This window comes from Symsagittifera roscoffensis, unplaced genomic scaffold, assembly GCF_963678635.1.
Source record: "Symsagittifera roscoffensis unplaced genomic scaffold, txSymRosc1.1 SCAFFOLD_369, whole genome shotgun sequence".
Classification (NCBI taxonomy): Eukaryota; Metazoa; Xenacoelomorpha; order Acoela; family Convolutidae; genus Symsagittifera; species Symsagittifera roscoffensis.
The window spans coordinates 842-16,599 of record NW_026971477.1 but is presented as its reverse complement, the minus strand read 5'-3'; the positions used below and the strand labels follow the sequence as shown (position 1 = coordinate 16,599).

Below are 15,758 nucleotides of genomic sequence, written 5' to 3'. Positions count from 1 at the left end.
AAATAAACTAAACTTCAAAATTTTAAAGCTGAATTTTGCAACATTGCTGATTTTTTTCCGGAATTTTGTTTTAATGTTCAAATCAATATTGAAAAGTTTTTTAAAATTTTTATTTGTGGTCCCTCGAAGTGATTAAAAAAAACCAAAATACGGCCGAAGAAAAATTCATTTTCAGTGGTACCGTCAAAATTTTAGCAAGCTTTTTAACTGTTCTTTTGAGAATAACTGATCAATTGCCAGGTCAGCGCTGTTTTCAACATTTCGAAAAAACAAGCGCTTGTTTTTCAAAAAAAGGCTGGATAAGGTTGATTTAATTGCTTTGTGTTATAATCAGTGAGCCGCAATGTGTAAGCCTTTAGTTGTAAATTTATGAATTATAACGAGAACAAGTATAAACCTCGCTACATTGATCGTTCACTGGTTTGAAAACCGAGACAACTTACAAGTCTTATAGAAACACGCAAATTCGCAAACGTCGAAGTAAAAATTTGAGTCAAATTTAGGAAAACCTATGTCAGTTTATATTAGGATGCTTAATTAAAAACATTTGAAAAACTGCTAAATTGGGTGGAAGCTTTTGTCTTGTTTGTAACACTTTTATATCGCCTGTCTCAGATAAATTTCAAAACAAATTTCAAAACCAGGGAGTCCATAAGTTACCAAACCTAAAAGCGGTTGTCGAAATTGGGTTCGACCCTAACCGGTATAATTACGTTTTCTCCTCCATTCCTTCTTGTGGCAGGCTCAACTACATTACGCCTGACAAGAGGACGAAAGCGAAAATAAAAAGCTTGTTGAATCATAGAACTGATGGAAGCACTTGTAAGAAATACGTTCCTAGAAAAATTGCAGGCAATCTAAAATATCTTAGTGGATGCACAGCATTATCTCTGGGTCAGAATTGCACAAAATCATGTTTAATATTAAAAATCTAAGCAAACATTCGCCCGGATTGATACTTATTGACCAGTTTGTTAGTGATGTAGCTACCTATTATCAACTTTTGTATAACTTTTTTTTTAGCAAACTAGGGAAGTGAAAATTAAAATTTAAACCTGGATTAAAATACAGAAGCGGCAAGTCATGCTTGTCTGACATATTTTTTTTGAAATAGAATTCTTTTTTTCCAACACCATTTAGTGCTCTGTTAGTAGACAAGGAGAGTTTTTGATGTGTTTAATTTTTTGGAACCATGATCATATTTTGTTTTAGGGAATTTTTGAATGTCAGCTTCTATGATCAGAGTAGACTGAAATCTAGAGAGCAAGTTCAAACTTTAATTGGGCCGAAATTTGCACGTTAAGACTGTAACTTGAAAAACATTCAAAATGGTACTCGGAACTTTTGGCATAAATCTGGAATTATTAATACTACAAAAGTATGAATAAAGAACGACGTCATTGACCAGGGCACAAATATCTTGGTAATAATTTTTTGAAATTATTTAGTTCCGAAAAAAATTTAAGGAAAATTTAAAAATTATCCTTTCTTAGCCGTAAAGAATTGTGGGACGAGAGGGTTTTAAACAATATTTTTTTGAAAATTCACATTGTAGAAAGGAGTGTATACATGTTTTCAAGGCCATTAGTTTTCTGCATTGCATTAAAACGATAATAAATATCTATTAAAATACCTATTGTTGTGCAAAGCTATGATGTTTTGAACAACCTCCTTACTTTTTTATTCTAGTTTTTGTGTTTTGAGGCATCAAAAACTTGAACATTTTGAAAAGATTAGTTCCTCTCGCTTGAAAATTGTTTTGAGAAAGCTAAAACCAATTCTACCTGCGAATTATTGTTTGTTACTGCCCAAAGGCAGCGCCAAGATAAACGAACTAAGTAAAACAATCCGTATTTTACCTTGATTGGGTCTGTTTTGGTCAAGATAAACTAACTTGACTTTGAATCGTATAGCTAGTTCCCATGTTTTCGCAAGCGACTCTTTATCGGCAGTATTCATCACTGGAGTGGAATTTTTGGATTTGATACGAACAAATCCTCTTGTGTCCGATATATCGTTTCTCAGATCAACGGCACTGGGTTCATAGTTAAAAGTCGTGAGGTATTCGTAAATTTCGTCTGCAGTTATTCTTCCAGCGCGCAGTTGCTCTCCAAACTTTCGCGTTTTGGGTTCCAAAATTTCCAAAATTTCTCGCCAAACTTTATTCAAGTTTTTGAAAGTTTCCTGTATATCGTGGTCAATCTTTATCTTTTTGATGCAATCTTCAAACATTTTCAATTGCTCGCTCATTTGATACACTAATTTTACAAACTTTTCTTGATTAGGCTGCAGATCCTCCTCTGTGATTCCTTGGCAACCCTTCCTTTGACAGCTCAGGTCTACACAACAATCAAGTTTTGTTAATGTAGACAAAGCAAATTCTTGTATTAATAGCACAATGTATTGATATCGGTAAATATTTTGACCAATTTTAATCTAATAACTTTTTGCAGATTGAAAATGCATCATAATTAAGCTTCAAGAGCTACAACTGATAACTTAATTTTGAAAATCCCAACTAGTCATAACCTTAGAGGACAAACATTCAAACTCATTGCCATGTTTTCGAAATTTTTTTAAGAACTCAAATTAATTGGCCACAGACTCATCAAAAACGCTTTTCAGGCTCATAAAGAAGAGTGTGAAATTGCACAACATTTTTGTCACTACTAAAAAAAGGGTAAAAATACGCATTAAACCCAAGCATGTTTTTTAATGGCTTTATATCGAGACTTCAGAAGTTGTTTCACAAATACTTTGAGCGTTGATGTCTGAGAGTTTTGAAAAAAGATCCAAATTTATATATTGTGAGTGCTTTTTTCTCTAATTTATGTTAAAGAAAATACCAAAAAACATTGTGTTGTAAACAGGACAAAAATATCCAAGATAAACGAACTAAGTAAAACAATCCGTATTTTACCTTGATTGGGTCTGTTTTGGTCAAGATAAATTAACTTGACTTTGAATCGTATAGCTAGTTCCCATGTTTTCGCAAGCGACTCTTTATCGGCAGTATTCATCACTGGAGTGGAATTTTTGGATTTGATACGAACAAATCCTCTTGTGTCCGATATATCGTTTCTCAGATCAACGGCACTGGGTTCATAGTTAAAAGTCGTGAGGTATTCGTAAATTTCGTCTGCAGTTATTCTTCCAGCGCGCAGTTGCTCTCCAAATTTTCGCGTTTTGGGTTCCAAAATTTCCAAAATTTCTCGCCAAACTTTATTCAAGTTTTTGAAAGTTTCCTGTATATCGTGGTCAATCTTTATCTTTTTGATGCAATCTTCAAACATTTTCAATTGCTCGCTCATTTGATACACTAATTTTACAAACTTTTCTTGATTAGGCTGCAGATCCTCCTCTGTGATTCCTTGGCAACCCTTCCTTTGACAGCTCAGGTCTACACAACAATCAAGTTTTGTTAATGTAGACAAAGCAAATTCTTGTATTAATAGCACAATGTATTGATATCGGTAAATATTTTGACCAATTTTAATCTAATAACTTTTTGCAGATTGAAAATGCATCATAATTAAGCTTCAAGAGCTACAACTGATAACTTAATTTTGAAAATCCCAACTAGTCATAACCTTAGAGGACAAACATTCAAACTCATTGCCATGTTTTCGAAATTTTTTTAAGAACTCAAATTAATTGGCCACAGACTCATCAAAAACGCTTTTCAGGCTCATAAAGAAGAGTGTGAAATTGCACAACATTTTTGTCACTACTAAAAAAAGGGTAAAAATACGCATTAAACCCAAGCATGTTTTTTAATGGCTTTATATCGAGACTTCAGAAGTTGTTTCACAAATACTTTGAGCGTTGATGCCTGAGAGTTTTGAAAAAAGATCCAAATTTATATATTGTGAGTGCTTTTTTCTCTAATTTATGTTAAAGAAAATACCAAAAAACATTGTGTTGTAAACAGGACAAAAATATCGTGTTTTCAAGTGTTTTTAACGGACAAAAATTTTCTTAACTATCTCTCATTCCACAATTATTTGATTATTAATTTACTTATTTTTACTGATTTTGAAAAAATCGCAGAATTCTTAAGATATAGTTTTTTGAAATTGGACTGTTTTTTGTTCATGCATGCTTTCGATGTTTATTCAATTTCACTTGTTTCTCCCCGATTTGGTTATTTGTGGACTAAAAATAGTGAGAACAAAATTTGCTTGAAAATTTACAAGCTTTTTCATATGAAAATTATTTTGAAAAACTTCAAACCAAACTTAAACCTAAAAAATTTGTCAAATCATTTGGTTGAGAGTTTATTGAGAAAACCAAGCCAACTGATGAACGAAAAATTACAATTGAGCTGGGTTTTCTTCTAAATTTTCAAACAATCGATTTGACCCATTTTATGGGCGATATTTTGGTTTGAATATTAAAAAAATTTCTTCCTGAAAAATTGATAAGAAATTCAAATTATGCTTTGCCTCACCATTTTAGGCTACAAATAATTAAAAAAGAGCAGAATAAATTGGAACGTTTGGTTTTAGTTAATTTGTTGAGTTACTTTTTTTAGTTGCTTCGAATTTTTTTGTAGTTTATAGTTAAAAAATGGCAAACATCATTCAATGGCAAAAATCAATCCCACTTACTGGAAAAAACATCAAAATTTGCTTCCTACTGCAAAACATTTACCTCAAAAACCCAAACTTTTGTAAATTGAGAGATTTTCTTAAATGAAACATGTTTTGAAATTATCCTTATATTAAGTCTTATTTGGTTTCGATGGGACTGAAACAAAACTTTCTTTTAAAAACTCCATTCGAGACTTTCCAGTATATGCGCAATTGGAGACTTTCCGTTAAAAACACAGGAAATAAGATATTAGTTTTTTTCTCATTTTCAAGGATACTGAAACAAGAATTTTCAAATTATGCATAAATTGAGACTTTTCGGCATATGCACAAATTTATTTCAAATTGAATATAAAATTGCATGCAAAAAACTTGGCAAGGTTCGGAAAAATAGTGCATTTGTAATTTCGATTGCTAAAAGACCCATTTTTGTCGATCAAAAAAGAAAGAAACAACACATAAAATTGAATGATCACTATTTTCAATTACAGTTATAACATTTCAGCAATTGGGTATACCACACATTCAGTTTGAAGGTTACGAAAAACAATGAATGATTGGAACTCAAACTTTTGAAGGACAAAAGCGTCAAAATCAGACAAACCAAGTAGTTTCCTTATAAACCAAATTCTTCCATGGCTAGAAAAACATATAGACTCATTCAGTTTTAAACTACTTGATTACGTAAGATTGCGGCTTTAAATTCACAGATCACAGCTGTAACGAGCATTACAAATGATCAGGATTTTTCTTACTTTTCCAAATTCACATCAACGCGATTGCGGAAGCGCCCAAAAAATTTTTTTTCGATAGGATAAAGAGTCAAACCATATTATTAGTGCAATAACTAAACAATAACGCAATAAAAACATTGCAAAGTTTTCTTAATCTACGATTTGAGTATCTCGATTGGAGTATGTTTATTTCTTGTTCCTTTTTGCACCTTCCTCTGTATAACATGCCAATCGGTATGAGGAGTTTCTCAATTCACAATACTCGTTTGTTAAAAAACTGGCGAGCGGAATAATCCGACTATTACAAACTGATTTGGTGTTTAAACGTAACTTTATAAGACTTTTGCTACATCAATAAACCAATGCTTAAGTGAGTAGGGAACAAAAGGCAGGATCCCCGAGGTTTTCTCGCAGTCAAATAAAAATCCAATCTTTTTTTTATAACAAAAACTTCCTAAAAGTAGGTATTAAAACTAGTTTAGTGTTAACAAAAAAATTAATAAGTCAATTGTGTTTTTGACCTTCATTTTAATCTAAGTTATGTCATTTAAATAAGGGATACAGAAAATTTTGAAAAAATCAATACTCACTGTATTGGATACAACTGGCACTCGGAATGAAATTGTCAGGCAAGTAAGAGTCTTTTGGGGTATCTGCTGAAATACAATCGTGATTGAACTTAGAAATTGAACCTAATCATAAGTATCAATACACTACGAGGCCAAACTGTACACTGAATTTTGTGTCATTGTTGTTCCTGGATTCCAGGAACAAGTCTTTAAACATGTTAAAATTTTTTCGGAACGATCAAAGAAACGTAAGGAACAGTAGAAGAACGAAGGGAGCGTCCTTGTTGCGGAATTCTCGTACAATGCACAAAATGCACAGTTTGGTCCCGAAATGAAGTCTCCAACTGTTTTAAGTTCAGCTGAATTTCACGCCAAATATGTTAGTTCAGTTAATTTTATGATGTAATACAAAAAATAGTCAAAGGCAACAAAGATACTTTCGTGAATGGGCTGAAGCTTTACACAGTTTTTCTTCCATCTCTGTGCAAAAAAACTACGATTTAAATCGAAGTTAAATGTACTATATTTCGGTATTGTCGTTAACTGTCAAAAAAAGCCTACGATCACTGAAAAAAACGTTCTTGCTAAATTACACTTAGCACTCTGAATAATTAAATCAAACCAATTATAAAGCAAAATTGCTACAGTGAGTTTACTTTGTTTTAAAAAATTATGTTCGAAATTCTTCTTCTTCTAAAGTTCAAAAAAAAGAAATCTATAACTCTAAAGTTAAAAGAAATGCTCTGCAAATTCAAATGCTAAAACAAAAGTGGAGTTATTCATATCGAGCCAATACATTCAATGAGTTTTAGATTTTTTTTCATAAATCCAAAAACTTTCAATTGTAACAAAAATTATCAATCGCAAAGTCTGTTCTGCTAACTTAGACTAAACTAGATAGAAACCGATTGCTGTGGACATAAGGTTTGCGTGTCTCTGTTTGGGTAAAAGGATTCAACGATTCAAAACTTTTCGCTATTAATGTAAAGTTGGACATAAGAACGAAAATAGGCATGCACGTAACTTTTGCAAAAGCTTTTCACTATCAATCTTATTACAGCTAATAAGTAACAATTTTATAAAAGTTATGAAATCCTATTTGCCTAATTGCTATATCCTATTTGCCAAAAAAATCTCGGATTAGCTGAACCCCTCAAGTACTTGGAACTTTCAAACACATGGAAGAATCATGAAAAAAAACCATGTTTTTTTTTGAGAAAATGAAGTAAAATTTGTTCATTTTAGACTCAGTGTCTAGCCAAAGTTTTCTAGTTAACACTATCTTAAAAAAACTTTAACATGTTTTTGTCCAGCTAATGGTAAACTTCATTAAGAATCATTAAAAAAATTCACTGAAACTTCTTGAGCAAATGTCAAGCTTCAATTCCCACTCGGTTTTTGGTCATTTATATATCCAAAATCATACAAAAGTTACAGTTTCTGGGAAGTATTTCACGTTCATTATACTAATGTTGAGATCATTGATTTGAAGTAAAAGTTTTAGCGCTAAAAATATCTATTGATTGTTTAAAAAAGTATATTAGAATGTGATTGAAATTCAACCATTATCTCTCTTTTGCTTCTAAAACAGAATTTATTATGAGCCTTTTAGAAAAATCGTTGTCCCCTGCTGCCTGATTGATTCACTTTCTGGCCATAGATCCAACCTTAGATGAAAAATTAGTCAAATTTAGGAATTCATTTTAAAATTGTATCAATTGAACAAACAATTTGCCGGCAAAGGTAAACATATTACGACAATTGTCAAAATTTTCACTTGTGAATTGTGCAAGTTCAAACTCAGCATATAAGCTTTTCCTAGCTCGATAGCTACTGTAATTTTTCAGCGAAAACAAGTTTTAGGTGACTTTCGTCACAACAACCTTAAAATCATTTTTTATCCATTAATGTAGACAAAAAACTTTAAGTTTGAGAAGAAACTGGAGCTAATTGAAGCAGTGGAAATTGAATACATCTACCTAATCTTTGTTGTAGAAGGAGATTCGACGATTTATTATTAACTTAAAATCTTCTGAATTTTTTTACTGTTCAATTTTTTTGAGAGTTTCGTAAATGAATTATAACTAAAAAAGCGCAATGAAACGCAGACATAAACTTTTTTAAGTTTTAGTTTTACAAAAAAACGCTTTCTATTTTAACTCTAAATAGTAAACATGGTTATAAAGCATCAATTGAACAATTTGTAAACCTTAAACAAGTTTAATTAAGCAAGAAGTCTTCAGGTCCAACCTAATTTTCAGACTGAAGCAAAATTGAGCCAACCAGAAAAAAAACGCGTCCCATTTTAACCCTTTCATGTCAACTACGACATCATCAAAAGAAATCGAAAAACTTTAAATTTGATTTTGTTGAATTAAATTAAATTTTTGCAAGAAGACAAGAAAAACCATTAGTTTTTCCTAAAAGACCTCTGAGTTCTTCCTACAACAGGCGTTCATGGCTTTTCTTGTCAACAGTTTCATAGAAGTATACCTTGAGAGCAGGTGCACGCTTTCTGTCCTAACTATTGTTCTCCGAAAAAAAAACTTTTTGGTTTGAAATTTTAACTCTAAAAAGGTTATTTAGTCAAAAAAATGTATCAAGTAATCGATCATTTTCTATTCTTAGGTACACTCATTTCATATAAACTTTCATTAAAACATTTAAACTCTCATTTCTTCATATAATTCATTGATTGGTGGGAAGAAATTGTCCGTTCATTCAGTCTTTTATAGATTTAATATTTCTTTTATGCTTGATAATATCTTAAGCTACAGTTTATAAACAAAATTCAATCATTTTTGTTTGCTCAAGTACCCTAAACTTTGCAGAAGTTTACGCTGTAATGTTTCCCACTTGATTGAAATTAAGTTTTTTTTCTGTTCATTCTGCTATCATCCAATTGAATCTTTTTGAAAACAACTGTAGTTTTGAAATCCATCAATCAAAAATGAGCAATTTTTTAATGGAAATTTCAACAGTTTTGATATCAAGCAATCAGAATCGATCCTAATTTTATCATTTTTTCATCGAATGATAGAAACAAAAATTTCAATTGATATACTAATTTTGAGATCTTTCAAGTTTGATATTATTATAAGCTATAGACACTGAGTCTAAAATGAATAATTTTCACTTCAATTTCTCGAAAAATATGGTTACTTTAACTAATCTTCCAAGTATTTGAAAGTTTTAGCTTAGGTTCAGATAGTCTGAGCCTTGTTTTTGTTAATCAGAACTCTCCAATCAGTATATCATGTAATTTGTTTTTACAATATGCACGTAATTAAGCATTTATTTTTTACATTTACATAACAAACGATCGTTTAAAAAAACTAACAAAACTCGAGAATTCTGCATTTTTTTTGAAAAATTTTTTTTCCAAGAGATTTTTATACAAAAAAACGTACCACCTAAAAATTACTAACCGAATATTTGAAAACTATCCTAATACGTTGGGAATTTTTTTTCTAATCTTAATACATCGGATGCTTTTGCATAGAACTGCAAAATTTGCTGTATTGGTAAAAACGGCGCTAAAAAACTTACCATCGGAAACTTACCATCTAAGAAACCTCTAGCCTATCTTAATACCTTGGGAAATATTTTAGGATTTAAATTATTTATTAGATTATTTTTAAATTAGGATGCTGATCGAATACTCTGTAGCCTGTTTTATTGCATTCAGCATCCGCTCGCGTTGGTATGCCCCGACATACATTACTCTGATACCTATTCGATTGCTACGAAATAATTTTTGTTTAATCATTGGCTTTGACAGCTAAAACATGAAACACAGTTACCGCAAATTCGGTAAACTTTCAAAAAAGACTAGCATTTAAAAAAAGCCACAATTTCAATGCGTAAGAAATCCGGTATTTTTTTTCAGGCGTGTTATAATCAATCAAAATGGTGCTCCTTTATTGATGTAACCAATTGAGAGAAGCAAGTTTCAAGGTACCCATAGTTGATGAGATAGTTGTTCGTTTCTGGGTGATTGTTTTTTAAAATAACAATTATAGGGAGGATTTTTCTAATTATCAAATGCAACAAATAAAGAAGAAACTATCACACAAAAGTGGATAAATGGTTGATTTTTATCATTACATACATTTTTGTTTTAAAAAAAAGTTTTTAAAAAATATTCAGTGCTTGAAAATCGTTTGAGAGCGATCCATCTACATAAGTCAGGGATAAACAAATTATTTGGAACTAGTTTTCATAGAATAGAAGATGCTCTCATATTATTGTAATCAATTGACAGAACCAAATTATAATTTACTATATTAAACCAACGAGTGGTTTTGTTTGCAGTTCTTGGCTTCATCTACGAAGAATGTAAAAAGTTCTTGACAGTTTTTGCAAGTCTATCTGCAAATTCATATATTTTTCTCTTACCCTACCAAGGAACACATGACGAAAAAAAACCATCATACACAAAAAGGATGTAAAAGTTTAATATCTAAAGAAAGATCAGGAAAAATTTCGCTCAAATTTTGTTAAACAATAAAATTTGGTGCTAATTGGTGCTAAGCAAAAAAAATAATTTAGCGGATGCCAAATGACATTTGAGACTAGTTATTATAGACTGAAAACAGACCCGACCAAACAGTTTTTTGTTCACAGTATTTTTTGCTGTCTAAACATTTGCTGCAGATGTTTGGATTGCAGTTTTCAATCTCATAAAAAAATCCGTGTGCAATAAATGCGTTCGAACTCATTTCGAGAGCAAACGAAGTTATTCAAAAATTCAAAATGCTTTGGATATGAACAGAGACATTTATGTTAAAAAAACTAAAATAGAAGTTCAACCTTTTTAGAAGAGTTATGAACGATCAATTTCCAACTGCTTTTAATTAGAGCTGCAAAATACGGTTGTTTTTGAAAAAGGTGTCAACAAGAATTAAGTTTTTTTAAGTGTTGCTCAAACCAACGAACCACCCACCCAATTCATCCAACCTACCAACTTGTTTAATCAACGAATCACGAGACGTTAAATGCCTTATCAAATTTTCATTTCAAGGCACGCAATAAACTCCAGGTAGATACAATCAAGGCACGCAATAAACTCCAGGCTCTGATTACATAAGAACAAAGTGAGACGCCATTTTTTTACTGAATGGAATAGGTCTTAAACTTCTTTGAAACTGCTTTTTATTATGTTAAACAATGTTTATCCGTTCGTATTTAAGCAAAACGGATTTTGAGCATTTTGATTTTGTCTGTTGGAAAAAGTGAAACTGATTATTGCAACGTCGTCCGCCTTGATTGAACTCATGAATCGACAATTTAAAACCTAAATTTGATGAAAAATAGGACAGTACATAAGAACAAAGTGTCCTAGTTCTTACTGTCCTAGTTTTCAACAAAATTAGGTTATAAATTGTCGATTCATGATTTCAATCAAGGCGGACGACATTATAATAATCACTTTCACTTTTTCCAACAGAAAAAATCAAAATGCTCAAATCGATTTTGCTTAACGGATAAACATTGTTTAAATTAATAAAAAGTAGTTTCAAAGAAGTTTAAGACCTATTCCATTCAGTAAAAAAAATGGCGTAATTCAGTAAAAAAAATGTAATCAGAATGATAAATTGTCATTAATTTTCCCATTGTATCAAACTCATCAGGGTCGACTATAATTATTAGTTGCACTTCACATCTGTCTTTCAACTGTCTTTTTTGAAGCCAAAAACTATTTTATATTAGTAGTCATTCCAAAAAATATATGACATGCTGAATTTTTTAAAACTTTCCGTTACCGCGGACTTTTTATAACTTTCCGAAATAGTACCGCTCCCGCAATTACTTCAAATTTTCAGCAAAGTAGAACAAGCTCAAACAACATTTTGTTACTCTTTAAAAGTTTCCAGTTTCATAAAACCTAGCTTTTTTGATATGCACTTTACACAAATATACGGTTGCTCTTCTCAAATTTACTTGGTAATATCTACTTACTGGGTCTCGTAAAAGACATCTCGGAAATAATTTCTGCAGGTCAGCCTAAACGGAACAATATAAGCAAATAAAGTGAGTCAGTCGAGTCAACGTCCAGTAGAAAATGGTTATAGACTTATTGGTAACTTTTTTTCAAAAGAATACATTTATACATCTATGCGGTTTATCTTGCACGGTTTTCTGGCGTTTTATTCTACAATAAAGCAATTAAATATCTAGAAAAATACGTCTGTTGATAACTCGAAAACAATATAACAACACAACAGTCGCTCAAATCGAAACCTTGATTTCAAGTGAATTCTTGTTCAAACCTGTTCTGTGCAAATTACGTTATGACTGTTTTGATTTTTTGCTTCAACGTCTATATTTGGAATCTACAGTGCTTGTTCAGACCAAGTCTCTCCAAACAACATTATGGTAAGTTTTGCTTTTTTGCTTCAATTTCTATATTTTAAATCTACAGTCATTTTTCAGACCAAGTCTCTCCAAACTACATTATGGTAAGTATCTGAGAATTTTTGAAACAAGAAACCATTTCAAGTACAGCAGAAAACTTTTCCTCGCCATTTTTTCTAAATCTGTGATTTACATTATAAAAAAAACTGCCTGAAATAGCCCAAAAAAATGAGTAAAAATCGGTAGTTGCTATGTAACTAGTCAAGTTTTTTAAATAGAAGTTGATGAGAAACTTAGATTACTTAACACGCTCTTACTTCAACACAACCCTCTAAACACTTCAAGATAAAATAAATGTTATGTGATTGAGATTACCATCTTTGTCAAAAAAAAATTTCCAAAAAAAAACAATATTTTCCCAAAAATTTGACAATCTATCAATCTAACTAAGATTAGTATCGTATCACGATTTCAGAATCCTAGTTTCACGGAGAATGATGCGTTTTCATTAAATTCAAAAAGATTTTCACCGGAATAAAATTACTGCCTCAACCAAATTGAAATGTTGCCAAAACGTATCTGAAAAGTTTTATTTTTTCTTAAATTTCACTAAGGCAACAAGGTTGAATCAGTTAAAACTAATCTGGCTCCAAAATGTCTAATGTACAACCGCTCTTTAAAGAAATGAAAACTTATACGCATCTGTGAATGCTGTTATCTGACATATAAAAGTATTGTATTATAGACTACAATTTTCCCAGGAGCAACTTCTGCTTCAAGAACTACTTGAACCAAACTAGAAAGAGAGTTCAAAGTTATCAGGAATTCAAACTGCTGTGTCGTTCATGTTCTTTTAGCAGTATTGTTCTTATGTTCTTTTAGCAAACCTGAAATTACTATTTAAGGAAAACTAACTTAGTCACAATAGTTGTTGATCACAATTAAGTACTACTCAATTTTTTTATTTGAAAAAAAATGTTGACTCTGTTTCAGCGGTTTGTATACTGGCCAGAAAAGTACCACAACTAAAAAACCTACAACTAAGTTAGATGAAACAAGTTACAAATTTTTTGCCCTTGGCAGGCATTACCGACTGACATACTTTGTGCCAGTGATTTGAAGTTACTACTTTTTTTTAAATATTATAACGTTTTTTCTACCCTCTACCCCTTGCTTCATTTTTGAATGTTTATAATTGCAAAAAATATTTTCCAAATTCAATTTGGCTGATAAATTATAAATCATTTCAGTTTATGCTGAAAACTCTGTTGTTTTGAGCAGCAAAACGCAAACATTTCGAAATCAAAGTTTTAAGAGGAAAACAAATGATCAGGTCTTAAATAAGTTTTCGGTTGTTGTACTTTTTTGTCTAGTATGAAATATGATACCTTTGCGGAGAGAGAACTTATGAGAAACATCTGCATCTTGATATCACTTGATTGTCATCATGCCGTCAATCCTGGTCTCAAAAAATCCTCATTGGACCGCTCGCTGATTTCTAATAGCGTGACTGCTTTCAAGAAACTGACACTGGATATAGCAGCGTCTTCCAATCCTGCCCGGAAAGAACTAACACAGTCTATTCTGGAAGAGATGCAAGATCTGATTGGTTTTCTACAATTCAAAAATCGAGCTGTTGAAATTCTCTTCACGGCGGATGAAATTGATTCTCTCATCACGACGGCAATCTACATCCTTGAGCTTTTGAAAAAAACAGATCACAGTAAGAGAGTGATTTATGCAATCTGTTTTTGTTTCTGATCGTATTACCGAGCTCACTAAGAAAACAAATAGCAACTTTTTTCACGTTCTCGTGGTTTTCGTCAAATTCATAAAGAAAATCGGGTTTAATTTTTGTCTATTGGTGAAAAAAAGTTTTTTAAAAGTTTCCTTTCGGTATATTGATTCAAGGAAACTATTCATTTTAAATATATCAAAAAATTTCAAAGGAACAAAACGCACTACGTGGTTGTTTTTAACGATCGAATAATTTTTGATCTCAACATCCCGCTCACAAAAATGCTATAGTCAAGGTCCAAATTGCATGCGATTAAAATCAAGAAGAAAATGTACCAAGTTTTTGTTCATTCTTGTGGTTTCTCATAAACTATTTAATAAATTGGAAGAAAATTTTGACAAATGGCCAAAAGAACGTTTCTCAAGCTACTCTCTTCCTTATTCTCATTCGGAGAATTCATTCTTTTCAAATTAAATGAATCTTTGAGAGTAACAAAACTTAGTGAAGGAGTGTCTTTAGCAATCTTTTTTACGTTTCATTGCTTTGTCTATTTCAAGAATAAGTGCTACAATAATTGTTCTGGAATTATTGCAAACTTTAGTTTTCAACTCAAAATTTACTGTTTTTTTTCGTTTATCAGTGTATAAAAAAGATATTGAGTGAAACTTTCACACATAGCTGATAAAAATAGTTTAAAGGATCTGATCGGACGAATCCTGATAATACTTTTTTGCAGCAAAAAAGTTTCGTTTCAGAGCTCCACTTTTGTAAAAATAAATACGCTCGCAAACATCACTCAGAAATAAAGTGTAAATCTCAGAGCTATAGTAAGCCTATGAACTTGGCTTGAACGTCAAATTACATTAATTGAAAAAAGTATTAAGTATTGTCAAAAATGTAAACTACTCTTTTTGACATTTATGAAGAATTTATGTGCTATCATTAATGCCAGACAACCCGTAATTTTCAGCAAACCTTATTTTGATATTTACTTTATGCATCACTAGCGCTATTTGATTCGTATGGCATTAGCCACTAAGGTTTGAAAACTTCCAACCTTTTGAAATTTAGTGTTTGAAACCGGGCTTGGTGACTTTTTTATTTCCTCAGCACTGTTTTTGTTATAAGGACCAACCAAAGTCATAAGGTTTTCACATAATAGTTTTTAGTCTATAAACTCAAATTACATCGCTTATTTTTTTGTTGTTGTTTCAATGACAAAGCTCCTCTGAGACTAGTTATCGTTGTTTTTGATTAAAGATGACTCCAACAGTAAACTTAAAAAAATTTCTTTCAGCAACATCCTCATACCAAGATTTTTTTGCCATGATAAACAACAAAAAATGCAAAAAAAAATACTTTTGCTCATAATTGTGCTTGTAAATAAGTAGTTTCTTTGCATGCGAAAAGCTGATTCAGATTTACTTTGTAACAGGGTTGCAGAAAGTTCTCAAGCGGAAAATGTTTTTTTTCCTGTAACAACACTTCGATTTAGGGCTTTATCGGCCTAAATTTTTTTTAGCTCAGAGTACTTATACTTTTTTCCCGATTATCCTCCTACTGTTTTAACTATCATCCTATCACAAAGTTTTTTTTGTTTTTGTTTTCAAATGCCTTAACAAAAATTCGCACTCACAATTTTAACAACGCTGCTCATGCAAAAAAACCCAAGCGCAAGTATATCCGCAGTCTCGAAGTGTTAACAAATAAGGTTTCATCTCGATACCCAACTAGCCTCTCAATAATCAAAGATGGAAAAATTCGAAGG

At 31.4% G+C, this 15,758-nt stretch overlaps 1 long non-coding RNA gene across 1 annotated transcript; it reads right to left on the bottom strand.

Moving 5' to 3' along the window:
- Positions 1-2,935: 2,935 nt before the first annotated feature.
- Positions 2,936-12,246, bottom strand: LOC134856461 (uncharacterized). The gene is made up of 3 exons (XR_010164816.1): positions 11,857-12,246; positions 5,917-5,982; positions 2,936-3,400 (listed from the first exon to the last, which is right to left on the bottom strand). It is a non-coding gene; the product is annotated as an uncharacterized LOC134856461 (long non-coding RNA).
- Positions 12,247-15,758: the final 3,512 nt, after the last annotated feature.